The 14,221-nt window shown below is 49.7% G+C and overlaps 6 non-coding genes across 6 annotated transcripts; all 6 read left to right on the top strand.

The window, feature by feature from the left end:
* The first annotated feature begins 5,199 nt into the window (after nt 1–5,199).
* Trnal-cag (transfer RNA leucine (anticodon CAG)) lies at nt 5,200–5,281 on the top strand. The gene has a single exon. It is a non-coding gene; the product is annotated as a tRNA-Leu (tRNA).
* Nucleotides 5,282–5,564: 283 nt separating this feature from the next.
* Nucleotides 5,565–5,636, top strand: Trnae-cuc (transfer RNA glutamic acid (anticodon CUC)). Its single transcript has one exon. It is a non-coding gene; the product is annotated as a tRNA-Glu (tRNA).
* A 375-nt stretch (nt 5,637–6,011) lies between these two features.
* Trnah-gug (transfer RNA histidin (anticodon GUG)) lies at nt 6,012–6,083 on the top strand. The gene has a single exon. It is a non-coding gene; the product is annotated as a tRNA-His (tRNA).
* A 6,954-nt stretch (nt 6,084–13,037) lies between these two features.
* On the top strand, nt 13,038–13,119 carry Trnal-cag (transfer RNA leucine (anticodon CAG)). Its single transcript has one exon. It is a non-coding gene; the product is annotated as a tRNA-Leu (tRNA).
* Nucleotides 13,120–13,402: 283 nt separating this feature from the next.
* On the top strand, nt 13,403–13,474 carry Trnae-cuc (transfer RNA glutamic acid (anticodon CUC)). Its single transcript has one exon. It is a non-coding gene; the product is annotated as a tRNA-Glu (tRNA).
* A 386-nt stretch (nt 13,475–13,860) lies between these two features.
* On the top strand, nt 13,861–13,932 carry Trnah-gug (transfer RNA histidin (anticodon GUG)). Its single transcript has one exon. It is a non-coding gene; the product is annotated as a tRNA-His (tRNA).
* Nucleotides 13,933–14,221: the final 289 nt, after the last annotated feature.

The following is a 14,221-nucleotide window of genomic DNA, read 5'->3' on the forward strand; positions in this document are numbered from 1 at the left end:
GGACCGGATCAGAACCCGTTCAGGTGGTTACCCCCCCTGTTGCTGTGGTGGATTCGTCACCATCTAATTCCGTACCTCAAGGTGTTCCGGACGGAGCTCCTGCCTCACAGGAACCTAAGCCCAGGCGTGAAAGTGTTACGGACAGGCGTGGCAATACTGACCGCTTCCGCAGTGCCAGTAGCTCGCGGATTTTAGACACACGGTCTTTTTCTCGCGGAGAACGCAGCCCGTCTCCGGAATGGAAGCAGGTTCCCCGTCCGAAGTCAAAACAAAAACAAAAATCTGTGCAAAAGCCGGCGCACAAGCCCTTGCCCCGCCCCGTAGTCGAATCACGGCCGTCGGTTGCGACGGGGCGTCGTCCACAGCGTCCTGTGGCGAGCAGTCAGCCAGCGCCTACGACAAGTGTGTCGGCAGACAGGCGGGAACAGGTTGTACAGCAGTTAAAGGAAATGTTGCACCACTCTGATGTAAATCTTGCAATGGACACTCCGACGTCTCAGGCACCGAACCCGGCACAACTTTCGGTTAAGCGTAAGGCGGAAGACACCCCCCAGCGTCGCACGCGTCCCCTTTCGCAGGATTCCGCGTCTGTACCTCCCACACACGGACCGCCTACTTTAGCTGCACCGTCTGAACGTTGTGACTGGGCCGACGATATGGAGGAGGAGGGTGGGTCCCCTCCTGCCGTCTAATTTGTTTTAATTTGTTTTTCCTTGTTGTCTATGGTAGCACGCCCTCCATCAGTTGTGGCTACTATTAATCTTAATAAATTGGAGTCGCCTGTGAAGTTTGCAAGTTTTGTGGGTTTTTTAAATTACATTGCTGCTGACGTAGTGTTTTTGCAGGAGGTTGTGTTAGATCTACTTCACTCCATTCCGGGCTATCAAGTACTCTTGAACTTTGATATCGAGTGCAATTGTGGTACTGCCATTTTAATTCGTGTTGGTCATGACTATAGTAATGTCGCTACAATTCCTAACGGTCGTGGTGTAGCTTGCACGATCAACAACGTACGGTATATTAACGTGTACGCCCCTTCTGGTGCCGACGGGCAGCCACGTCGCCGTGTGTTTTATAGTAGTGACATTTGTCACCTTTTACGGGGCCCCCACCTGCCTATAGTCATGGGCGGAGATTTTAACTGCGTGCTGGAAGATAGAGATCAGGAGCCACGGCCGTATAAGTGCCTAGAATTACAGACGCTCGTGACTGAGATGAATTTAATTGACTCGTGGTGTCATTTACACCCGCGGGACGTGGGATTTACTTTCTTTTACCCCACGGGAAGGAGTCGGCTCGATAGGATTTATGTTTCTCGTGAAAAACAGCACTGTCTTACGGACTCCTCTGTTCACCCCGTGATTTTTTCCGATCATTGTGCGTATGTCTGCCGCTTTCATTCTCTGTTGGCGACTAAACCCCGCGCAAGTCGATTATGGAAGTTTAATGTGCGACATCTCTCACACCCACATTTTGCGCCGGTTATCGTGCGTATGTGGCAGAGGGTGCTGAAATATCGCGGTCTCTATGCCTGTACTTTGTCTTGGTGGGTAGAATTTGTTAAGCCGGCATTACGCAAGACCCTCTTGGAGTTTAGTCAGAATGTTGCTCACTGGGAGCGTTCTACATTGCAATTTTATGAAACCTGTTTAACTGATGCCATCCACCTGCACACAAATAATCCCGCTCTTCGGATGGCAACAATTCGGCGTATAAAACTCCGTCTTCTGGCTTTGAAAAGGGAATCGTTGCGCATATCTGTCGTACGGAGCCGAGCCCCCGGGGCGCTGGCTGATGAAGCGCCTTCCGTGTTTCATCAGCTGCGCGAACGCCGGCGCGCAAAGCGACGTTACGTCACAGAGCTGGAATCAGCTGACGGTGCGCGGCTTAATAGCCAGGCGGCAATTCTTGCCGAGGCCCACCGTCACTTCATCGAACTTTTCAGTGAGAAATACACTGATGCTGCCGCGATTTCCGAGCTTCTCCACGACGTTCCATACGTCTTATCCGTAGCGGATCGCCGTCGCCTCACAGAAAACTTTACCGTGGACGAAGTGGGTGATATCTTAAAACTGTGTTCCCAGAACAAATCACCGGGCGCTGATGGGTTGCCACCGGAATTTTATCTGCATTTTTGGCACTTGTTTGGCTCTGCCCTGACTGATGTTTTTAATGAAATTTTAAATGGTGTGGATGTCCCTGCGTCCTTCCTGGAAGGTATTGTGGTCTTGGTTCCAAAGGTTCCGGTCACCAGGAAACTGTGCAATCTTAGACCAATCACCCTTCTTAATGGTGATTACAAACTCTTCACCAAATGTGTCTCCTCCCGCTTGAAGCTGGTCATGAAAAAACTGATTAGTCCCTTTCAATACTGTGCAGTGCCTCAACGCACTCTCTATGGTGCTGTGTCGACATACCGAGATGCCATTGCCTATGCTTCGACGAATAGGATTCCTTTTGGCATTTTATCCATCGATTTTGCAATGGCTTTTGACAGAGTTAGCCACCTATATCTCCGGCGAGTGCTCCAGAAGTTTGGTTTCGGTGTAAAGTATATAACTATGATTTTTAACCTTTTCAAAAATTCCACCTCACGGATTAGTATCAATGGACTTTTATCGGAACCTGTTCCGCTCTGCTGTTCAGTCAAACAAGGGTGCCCTCTGTCAATGGCGCTTTACGCTATTTCCTTAGATCCTTTGTTGCGTAAGTTGCACAGTGTTTGTAGGGGAATACGTATTGGGAATGAGAAGCACGTTTGTCGCGCTTATGCTGACGACCTTGGCCTCTTGGTGTCCTCGGCTACCGACTTTGCTACAATACGCGCAGTTCTTACACAGTATGAACGTGCATCCGGTGCGAGCATCAATACCCGTAAGACGGTTTTTCTTCCTATTTATGCAGCGACACGTGGCTTCAAACGCCCATGGTTTACAGTAAAGCAGGAACACAAAATTTTGGGAGTTCGCTTTCAAGCCAATCTGTTACAGACTGCGTCCTACAACTGGCGTATTGTCTTAAATGGCATACGAGCTATGGCTAGCCTGTCCGCTACTCGCACCCTCGCATTAACACAGCGGGTGATTTTAATAAATGTTTTCTTGCTCAGCAAAGCCTGGTACCTCGCACAGTTATTTCAGGTACCCAAGAATTTGGGCAGAGCCATAACACAGGCAGTCTATTGGCTATTGTGGCGGGGACATATTTTCAAGGTGTCTTACGAAACATGTACTTTACCGCGCGAACAGGGTGGGCTCGGGCTCATTCATTTGCTATGAAAGCCGCAGCGTTGCTCCTTCATCGGACGAGCGTCACCATTGAACAGGATCCGTCGAGCCCCACAGCTGTTCTGTTCGCTATTCATCGGCCTCTATCTCAAGCAGCACCTCTCGACCCGACTACCATCCCGTTTCAGCTGCGTTATGTTCGAGAATACTTCATTCAAAAAAGTTATCTCGCCGCCGACGTACTCGACCATCGCACACGGACTGTGAAACGTGTCTACCAGGGACTCAGAGGACGGCCAGTCGGTAATAAGATGGAGGCGCGCTACCCGCGATCTGCGTGGAGGACGGTGTGGGCTCACGTTCATGCTCCCTTCCTGCCAGCGGACGTCAGCAGCTTTTGGTACCAAGTGGTTAACAGAATTCTCCCCACCAACGAAAAGCTGCGCCGCATTCACTTATCTCCATCGAGCTTGTGTGAAGACTGTCGCCAAGACGACACCTTAGAACATCGTTTCGTGTGCCTGAGGTCACGGTCGACTTGGAACATTGCCGCCAGGATGCTCGCACTTATCAACCGGACCAGCGCTGCCGCTTTTTCTGCGGACACGGCATTGATCCCGGACTTCAACCCTTATCCGCATACGAAGCGTGCCGCCACTGCATGGATCGTGTCTCACACTGTGTACGCCCTCCTGCAATTGCGACTTACGGGCGACTATGCCTTTTTGGTTTATTTGTCTACGCAACATGACCTTACCAAAACCAGGAAAGACTATCACCAACTCTTTGCTAATTTTCTGCAAATTGCACTCGCATTTGCCCACGACAAACTGTTGTAATCAACACTTCACTGCTGCGACTTTTCCTTACTTCTGTGTTTTGCATTGTCTCCGGGTCCGGATACATAGTTAATGCAAATTGAATACTACCGGACCAGTGAAACAGTGAATCATTGAACAAGTACGATGCTTACCCTTGTGCCGGACTGCAACGTGGAAACGACGACGAAAAGTTTAACACAGTTTTATCCTGTGTTCGTGTGTGTTTGTGTTTTGCTGTCATTTAGTGATTTCTTTATGTTTTTATTCATTTTTTACAACTTTTGGTTCCTCCGTCATCAGCGTACATTCACGGATGCGTTGCGCACCGCGTTGCCACGGAGATTGTTTGGTCTTCAAGAAACGAGTTTTTTTTACTTTCTTTTTCACACGTCGGAGTGGATTGTGTTTTGCTTCTCGTTATCCGCCGGACAGTTCGGAAAGTTCGGGAGTCTACTCATTCCTTTGACATGTGTCGATGATTTTAATTTTTGTGACTTTTTTCATTACTTATTTTAATGGCCGCCACGAAGCATTTTGAACATAATATTATGGGACGTGTGAAGGGTGTTCGTTCCCTGTTACTGAGAGGACTAACTCAGACAGTATTTGGTTTTTTATTCTTTTTTTTTCAAATTTTATTCTTTCTTTTATTGAATTTAGGTGGACAGCGCCTCATGCGCTATTACTCTTTCATTTTTTATTTTACGGCGTGTAGGCGCAAAGCTACTGCTTTGCTGTCATTATAGGCCTGCCCTTTCACTTCAAGAGGATTTTAGTTTTCCTTCGATGCTTCGTTAGCGGTCAACAGCCACAAGAAACTTTCCTCAAAGCCATCCAGTTTCTCCGATTCCATCACTTCATCTTGAACACAACGTCTACCGGAGGACGTCGACGGTCAAGGAACCATACGGAGGAGTTTTCGGATTTCAGCTGAATGGACAGTACAACGATTAATCCTTTCTGTTTGCAAGCAGCACCGTTTTATTTTATAGCTAAAGAAGCTCGCCGAAGAAGGCATAACTTGGAGAGCGCAAGGCAAAATCTACAAAAAAAAAAGAAAAAAAGTTGCCACTTTTTACGTCTCATTTTTGTGCCGTTGCGGTGTGCTCTCGTGGGGTGGGACGCAGCTCTTGTGACGCGCGTGTTGTGTAGGTAGCGTGGCCGAGCGGTCTAAGGCGCTGGTTTCAGGCACCATTCTCTTCGGAGGCGTGGGTTCGAATCCCACAGCTGCCAAACGTGTAATGTTTCCTGTGTCGAAGGCAGATGCACTCATTGCCCGCAAAGGAAACAGCAGAACAAGGCGTGAGCGTCTGCTTGGTGAATTGTCGTAGAACAGTGCGTGGTGCAACGACAGGATTTTCAGGCACCTTTTGCTCTCATCATTGCTGGCGTTCGTCTCCACGAAATGCGTCCGGAGCACGCCGTTCTATAACGCGAGAGAGTGGATTTTTTACAGTTGTCGTCAGTTAACCGTCGGTGGCTGCTGCGTTCGCTGGAAAGAGCACTGCCGTCGTTATCCGGTGTGGTCTAGTGGCTAGGATACCTGGCTCTCACCCAGGAGGCCCGGGTTCGATTCCCGGTACCGGAATTGCGCGTTTTTATTGCTCCTCTTATGCGACTTGTCTCGACTTTGCTCGACTGACGCGTGCAGAAAGCTACGTTAAGTATGACTCGCGGCAACACCTGACGGCGAGAGAGATGCGGCGTCTACCCACTTGTTATCGAGCCACATACCGGTACCTGTAGTCAAGAGGCTTGGAGGACTGCAAGACATTGCCACGGAGGTGAATGCAGCCAACCACTGTAGTTAGTGTCCTGACAGCGCAGGCACGTTCATTTGCTCGTATACATGTGATGGAGACCGTGTCTGACACTGCTGTGGCGTACACCTTGGCCTAGGCTTTGCTGGGTATCGCCACTTGCATTCGAGCCAGCTGCCTTCGCGGGCGCCTCCGTGGCCATGGCCGTGATCGTCTAGTGGTTAGGACATTGCGTTGTGGCCGCAATAACCCAGGTTCGAATCCTGGTCACGGCAATTTTGAAAGTTTTGCCTTGCTGCCGTTGCAATGACGAGTACTCGAAATGACAGTACTCTGTTGATTTTTTCACTCGTGTTCCGCAGGCCGCAGTTTGCACTACCACTTCATCCCCAACACGTAATGTCGCCTCCCAGAGCGCAGACGTCCGCTGCTCTCTGTAGTCGAAAAGGGCAGTTGTTTGAAGTGCGATGGATGAGCAGCCAGTCCCAGCAGAACAGGAAGCTGTGGCGTGCACTGTTTGTACAAATGCTAGGAACACTGGCGCACCAAGCAGCGCATGTAGCGTGGCCGAGCGCTTTAAGGCGCTGGTTTAAGGCACCAGTATCTCTGTAGGCGCGGTTTCGAATCCCGTAGCTGCCGGCGGTTTTGCTGTGATCGCGTTAACCTGGCGCTTTTTCTTCAAGTGTAACCTCCTTGAGCTCACATATGTTTGATACATGGAGCATTCTAGCTCCGCCTGACAGTTACAGCTACGATACTTTAGTGGTTACGGAAGGCCCAGGTTCGAAACCTGGTCACGGTACGAAAACGTCTCTTGACGCTGTCTCCTTAACTGCGACAGCTACAGACAAGTGGCGTCGCTACCATACGGCGGGCACGGCTTTTTCTTCCTGTGGATGGCCTAAAGAGACGCTTCCAGTGGGAGAGCAGTGGAAATACATGGCACGGCGATTGCCAAGATACTTCCATTTCGAAGTGATCTTTGTAGTACAAAGGAAACGTTTTGCCGCTGCTGCCCCAACGGTAACGTGGCCGAGCGGTCTAAGGCGCTGGTTTTAGGCACCAGTTTCTTCGGAGTCGTGGGCCCGAACACATCGCGCGCTCGCTCCGGCGTGTCGGGCGGTGTTTACGTGTGCTTCGCAGTCGGCGACGGTTCTTCGCGGTGACTGTTTCTTCGCTGCTGTAGTCAGCTGAACTGTAAGTTCACATGGATTCAGAAGACCGAGAAAATAATATCCAGTGCGAATTTGATAGAAACGTAACCCGTCCGTCTGCTTTCGAAATTCATTCGTGGATGAAAAATGACTTGCAAATTCCTGAAAGTGAAGTGCTAGGATTGCAATTAGACGCGTTCTTGAACTCTTTGTTTGTTGAATTGAAATGTCCGGAATTGTGCGATGGCCTCGTAAGTGAAAACGGTGGTGTACGAAAATTCAAACACTGTGATGGGACTATTAGTAATGTTACTCTGTCGAATGCTGGATTTGGTATTCGAAATGTTCGGGTATTCAATCTGCCATTTGATACTAGGAATGAGACAATAGCTCGTAGCCTTATGCCTTATGGCACAGTTTTGTCGATTACGAAAGAAAAGTGGTCGTCCGCTTATATATATCAGGTTGAGAACGGTATCCGTAGTGTAAAGATGATTGTGAGGAAGCACGTTCCCTCGTTTTTGGTTATGGCCGGCCACCGGGCTTTTATTTCGTATAGTGGTCAGCCGCAAACGTGTTCCCATTGCAATGCCACAGACCATTTTCGGCAAAATTGTCCTAGGCGTAGGCGCCCTGTGCAGCTACCGCCCCGTGGGCAGGATGACGACGCGTCGTACGCGGCCGTGTTGTTAGGTGTTCCCCGTTCACCGGCACGTTCCGCGGAAACGGAAACGCCGTTAGTTGCTGCGGTCGCGATGGATGTCGATGCCACTGCAGCCGGTTCTGATTCTGTTCCAACCTTGTCCGTACTTTCTCAGTCAGTTCCCGCCACTACTGTACCGATTCCGCCTCCGGGTGTGCCTGAAGTTCCGGAGCGGACCGGATCAGAACCCGTTCAGGTGGTTACCCCCCCTGTTGCTGTGGTGGATTCGTCACCATCTAATTCCGTACCTCAAGGTGTTCCGGACGGAGCTCCTGCCTCACAGGAACCTAAGCCCAGGCGTGAAAGTGTTACGGACAGGCGTGGCAATACTGACCGCTTCCGCAGTGCCAGTAGCTCGCGGATTTTAGACACACGGTCTTTTTCTCGCGGAGAACGCAGCCCGTCTCCGGAATGGAAGCAGGTTCCCCGTCCGAAGTCAAAACAAAAACAAAAATCTGTGCAAAAGCCGGCGCACAAGCCCTTGCCCCGCCCCGTAGTCGAATCACGGCCGTCGGTTGCGACGGGGCGTCGTCCACAGCGTCCTGTGGCGAGCAGTCAGCCAGCGCCTACGACAAGTGTGTCGGCAGACAGGCGGGAACAGGTTGTACAGCAGTTAAAGGAAATGTTGCACCACTCTGATGTAAATCTTGCAATGGACACTCCGACGTCTCAGGCACCGAACCCGGCACAACTTTCGGTTAAGCGTAAGGCGGAAGACACCCCCCAGCGTCGCACGCGTCCCCTTTCGCAGGATTCCGCGTCTGTACCTCCCACACACGGACCGCCTACTTTAGCTGCACCGTCTGAACGTTGTGACTGGGCCGACGATATGGAGGAGGAGGGTGGGTCCCCTCCTGCCGTCTAATTTGTTTTAATTTGTTTTTCCTTGTTGTCTATGGTAGCACGCCCTCCATCAGTTGTGGCTACTATTAATCTTAATAAATTGGAGTCGCCTGTGAAGTTTGCAAGTTTTGTGGGTTTTTTAAATTACATTGCTGCTGACGTAGTGTTTTTGCAGGAGGTTGTGTTAGATCTACTTCACTCCATTCCGGGCTATCAAGTACTCTTGAACTTTGATATCGAGTGCAATTGTGGTACTGCCATTTTAATTCGTGTTGGTCATGACTATAGTAATGTCGCTACAATTCCTAACGGTCGTGGTGTAGCTTGCACGATCAACAACGTACGGTATATTAACGTGTACGCCCCTTCTGGTGCCGACGGGCAGCCACGTCGCCGTGTGTTTTATAGTAGTGACATTTGTCACCTTTTACGGGGCCCCCACCTGCCTATAGTCATGGGCGGAGATTTTAACTGCGTGCTGGAAGATAGAGATCAGGAGCCACGGCCGTATAAGTGCCTAGAATTACAGACGCTCGTGACTGAGATGAATTTAATTGACTCGTGGTGTCATTTACACCCGCGGGACGTGGGATTTACTTTCTTTTACCCCACGGGAAGGAGTCGGCTCGATAGGATTTATGTTTCTCGTGAAAAACAGCACTGTCTTACGGACTCCTCTGTTCACCCCGTGATTTTTTCCGATCATTGTGCGTATGTCTGCCGCTTTCATTCTCTGTTGGCGACTAAACCCCGCGCAAGTCGATTATGGAAGTTTAATGTGCGACATCTCTCACACCCACATTTTGCGCCGGTTATCGTGCGTATGTGGCAGAGGGTGCTGAAATATCGCGGTCTCTATGCCTGTACTTTGTCTTGGTGGGTAGAATTTGTTAAGCCGGCATTACGCAAGACCCTCTTGGAGTTTAGTCAGAATGTTGCTCACTGGGAGCGTTCTACATTGCAATTTTATGAAACCTGTTTAACTGATGCCATCCACCTGCACACAAATAATCCCGCTCTTCGGATGGCAACAATTCGGCGTATAAAACTCCGTCTTCTGGCTTTGAAAAGGGAATCGTTGCGCATATCTGTCGTACGGAGCCGAGCCCCCGGGGCGCTGGCTGATGAAGCGCCTTCCGTGTTTCATCAGCTGCGCGAACGCCGGCGCGCAAAGCGACGTTACGTCACAGAGCTGGAATCAGCTGACGGTGCGCGGCTTAATAGCCAGGCGGCAATTCTTGCCGAGGCCCACCGTCACTTCATCGAACTTTTCAGTGAGAAATACACTGATGCTGCCGCGATTTCCGAGCTTCTCCACGACGTTCCATACATCTTATCCGTAGCGGATCGCCGTCGCCTCACAGAAAACTTTACCGTGGACGAAGTGGGTGATATCTTAAAACTGTGTTCCCAGAACAAATCACCGGGCGCTGATGGGTTGCCACCGGAATTTTATCTGCATTTTTGGCACTTGTTTGGCTCTGCCCTGACTGACGTTTTTAATGAAATTTTAAATGGTGTGGATGTCCCTGCGTCCTTCCTGGAAGGTATTGTGGTCTTGGTTCCAAAGGTTCCGGTCACCAGGAAACTGTGCAATCTTAGACCAATCACCCTTCTTAATGGTGATTACAAACTCTTCACCAAATGTGTCTCCTCCCGCTTGAAGCTGGTCATGAAAAAACTGATTAGTCCCTTTCAATACTGTGCAGTGCCTCAACGCACTCTCTATGGTGCTGTGTCGACATACCGAGATGCCATTGCCTATGCTTCGACGAATAGGATTCCTTTTGGCATTTTATCCATCGATTTTGCAATGGCTTTTGACAGAGTTAGCCACCTATATCTCCGGCGAGTGCTCCAGAAGTTTGGTTTCGGTGTAAAGTATATAACTATGATTTTTAACCTTTTCAAAAATTCCACCTCACGGATTAGTATCAATGGACTTTTATCGGAACCTGTTCCGCTCTGCTGTTCAGTCAAACAAGGGTGCCCTCTGTCAATGGCGCTTTACGCTATTTCCTTAGATCCTTTGTTGCGTAAGTTGCACAGTGTTTGTAGGGGAATACGTATTGGGAATGAGAAGCACGTTTGTCGCGCTTATGCTGACGACCTTGGCCTCTTGGTGTCCTCGGCTACCGACTTTGCTACAATACGCGCAGTTCTTACACAGTATGAACGTGCATCCGGTGCGAGCATCAATACCCGTAAGACGGTTTTTCTTCCTATTTATGCAGCGACACGTGGCTTCAAACGCCCATGGTTTACAGTAAAGCAGGAACACAAAATTTTGGGAGTTCGCTTTCAAGCCAATCTGTTACAGACTGCGTCCTACAACTGGCGTATTGTCTTAAATGGCATACGAGCTATGGCTAGCCTGTCCGCTACTCGCACCCTCGCATTAACACAGCGGGTGATTTTAATAAATGTTTTCTTGCTCAGCAAAGCCTGGTACCTCGCACAGTTATTTCAGGTACCCAAGAATTTGGGCAGAGCCATAACACAGGCAGTCTATTGGCTATTGTGGCGGGGACATATTTTCAAGGTGTCTTACGAAACATGTACTTTACCGCGCGAACAGGGTGGGCTCGGGCTCATTCATTTGCTATGAAAGCCGCAGCGTTGCTCCTTCATCGGACGAGCGTCACCATTGAACAGGATCCGTCGAGCCCCACAGCTGTTCTGTTCACTATTCATCGGCCTCTATCTCAAGCAGCACCTCTCGACCCGACTACCATCCCGTTTCAGCTGCGTTATGTTCGAGAATACTTCATTCAAAAAAGTTATCTCGACGCCGACGTACTCGACCATCGCACACGGACTGTGAAACGTGTCTACCAGGGACTCAGAGGACGGCCAGTCGGTAATAAGATGGAGGCGCGCTACCCGCGATCTGCGTGGAGGACGGTGTGGGCTCACGTTCATGCTCCCTTCCTGCCAGTGGACGTCAGCAGCTTTTGGTACCAAGTGGTTAACAGAATTCTCCCCACCAACGAAAAGCTGCGCCGCATTCACTTATCTCCATCGAGCTTGTGTGAAGACTGTCGCCAAGACGACACCTTAGAACATCGTTTCGTGTGCCTGAGGTCACGGTCGACTTGGAACATTGCCGCCAGGATGCTCGCACTTATCAACCGGACCAGCGCTGCCGCTTTTTCTGCGGACACGGCATTGATCCCGGACTTCAACCCTTATCCGCATACGAAGCGTGCCGCCACTGCATGGATCGTGTCTCACACTGTGTACGCCCTCCTGCAATTGCGACTTACGGGCGACTATGCCTTTTTGGTTTATTTGTCTACGCAACATGACCTTACCAAAACCAGGAAAGACTATCACCAACTCTTTGCTAATTTTCTGCAAATTGCACTCGCATTTGCCCACGACAAACTGTTGTAATCAACACTTCACTGCTGCGACTTTTCCTTACTTCTGTGTTTTGCATTGTCTCCGGGTCCGGATACATAGTTAATGCAAATTGAATACTACCGGACCAGTGAAACAGTGAATCATTGAACAAGTACGATGCTTACCCTTGTGCCGGACTGCAACGTGGAAACGACGACGAAAAGTTTAACACAGTTTTATCCTGTGTTCGTGTGTGTTTGTGTTTTGCTGTCATTTAGTGATTTCTTTATGTTTTTATTCATTTTTTACAACTTTTGGTTCCTCCGTCATCAGCGTACATTCACGGATGCGTTGCGCACCGCGTTGCCACGGAGATTGTTTGGTCTTCAAGAAACGAGTTTTTTTTACTTTCTTTTTCACACGTCGGAGTGGATTGTGTTTTCCTTCTCGTTATCCGCCGGACAGTTCGGAAAGTTCGGGAGTCTACTCATTCCTTTGACATGTGTCGATGATTTTAATTTTTGTGACTTTTTTCATTACTTATTTTAATGGCCGCCACGAAGCATTTTGAACATAATATTATGGGACGTGTGAAGGGTGTTCGTTCCCTGTTACTGAGAGGACTAACTCAGACAGTATTTGGTTTTTTATTCTTTTTTTTTCAAATTTTATTCTTTCTTTTATTGAATTTAGGTGGACAGCGCCTCATGCGCTATTATTCTTTCATTTTTTATTTTACGGCGTGTAGGCGCAAAGCTACTGCTTTGCTGTCATTATAGGCCTGCCCTTTCACTTCAAGAGGATTTTAGTTTTCCTTCGATGCTTCGTTAGCGGTCAACAGCCACAAGAAACTTTCCTCAAAGCCATCCAGTTTCTCCGATTCCATCACTTCATCTTGAACACAACGTCTACCGGAGGACGTCGACGGTCAAGGAACCATACGGAGGAGTTTTCGGATTTCAGCTGAATGGACAGTACAACGATTAATCCTTTCTGTTTGCAAGCAGCACCGTTTTATTTTATAGCTAAAGAAGCTCGCCGAAGAAGGCATAACTTGGAGAGCTCAAGGCAAAATCTACAAAAAAAAAAGAAAAAAAGTTGCCACTTTTTACGTCTCATTTTTGTGCCGTTGCGGTGTGCTCTCGTGGGGTGGGACGCAGCTCTTGTGACGCGCGTGTTGTGTAGGTAGCGTGGCCGAGCGGTCTAAGGCGCTGGTTTCAGGCACCATTCTCTTCGGAGGCGTGGGTTCGAATCCCACAGCTGCCAAACGTGTAATGTTTCCTGTGTCGAAGGCAGATGCACTCATTGCCCGCAAAGGAAACAGCAGAACAAGGCGTGAGCGTCTGCTTGGTGAATTGTCGTAGAACAGTGCGTGGTGCAACGACAGGATTTTCAGGCACCTTTTGCTCTCATCATTGCTGGCGTTCGTCTCCACGAAATGCGTCCGGAGCACGCCGTTCTATAACGCGAGAGAGTGGATTTTTTACAGTTGTCGTCAGTTAACCGTCGGTGGCTGCTGCGTTCGCTGGAAAGAGCACTGCCGTCGTTATCCGGTGTGGTCTAGTGGCTAGGATACCTGGCTCTCACCCAGGAGGCCCGGGTTCGATTCCCGGTACCGGAATTGCGCGTTTTTATTGCTCCTCTTATGCGACTTGTCTCGACTTTGCTCGACTGACGCTACGCTGACGCGTGCAGAAAGCTACGTTAAGTATGACTCGCGGCAACACCTGACGGCGAGAGAGATGCGGCGTCTACCCACTTGTTATCGAGCCACATACCGGTACCTGTAGTCAAGAGGCTTGGAGGACTGCAAGACATTGCCACGGAGGTGAATGCAGCCAACCACTGTAGTTAGTGTCCTGACAGCGCAGGCACGTTCATTTGCTCGTATACATGTGATGGAGACCGTGTCTGACACTGCTGTGGCGTACACCTTGGCCTAGGCTTTGCTGGGTATCGCCACTTGCATTCGAGCCAGCTGCCTTCGCGGGCGCCTCCGTGGCCATGGCCGTGATCGTCTAGTGGTTAGGACATTGCGTTGTGGCCGCAATAACCCAGGTTCGAATCCTGGTCACGGCAATTTTGAAAGTTTTGCCTTGCTGCCGTTGCAATGACGAGTACTCGAAATGACAGTACTCTGTTGATTTTTTCACTCGTGTTCCGCAGGCCGCAGTTTGCACTACCACTTCATCCCCAACACGTAATGTCGCCTCCCAGAGCGCAGACGTCCGCTGCTCTCTGTAGTCGAAAAGGGCAGTTGTTTGAAGTGCGATGGATGAGCAGCCAGTCCCAGCAGAACAGGAAGCTGTGGCGTGCACTGTTTGTACAAATGCTAGGAACACTGGCGCACCAAGCAGCGCATGTAGCG

This window comes from Schistocerca serialis, chromosome 1, assembly GCF_023864345.2.
Source record: "Schistocerca serialis cubense isolate TAMUIC-IGC-003099 chromosome 1, iqSchSeri2.2, whole genome shotgun sequence".
Taxonomy (NCBI): domain Eukaryota; kingdom Metazoa; phylum Arthropoda; class Insecta; order Orthoptera; family Acrididae; genus Schistocerca; species Schistocerca serialis.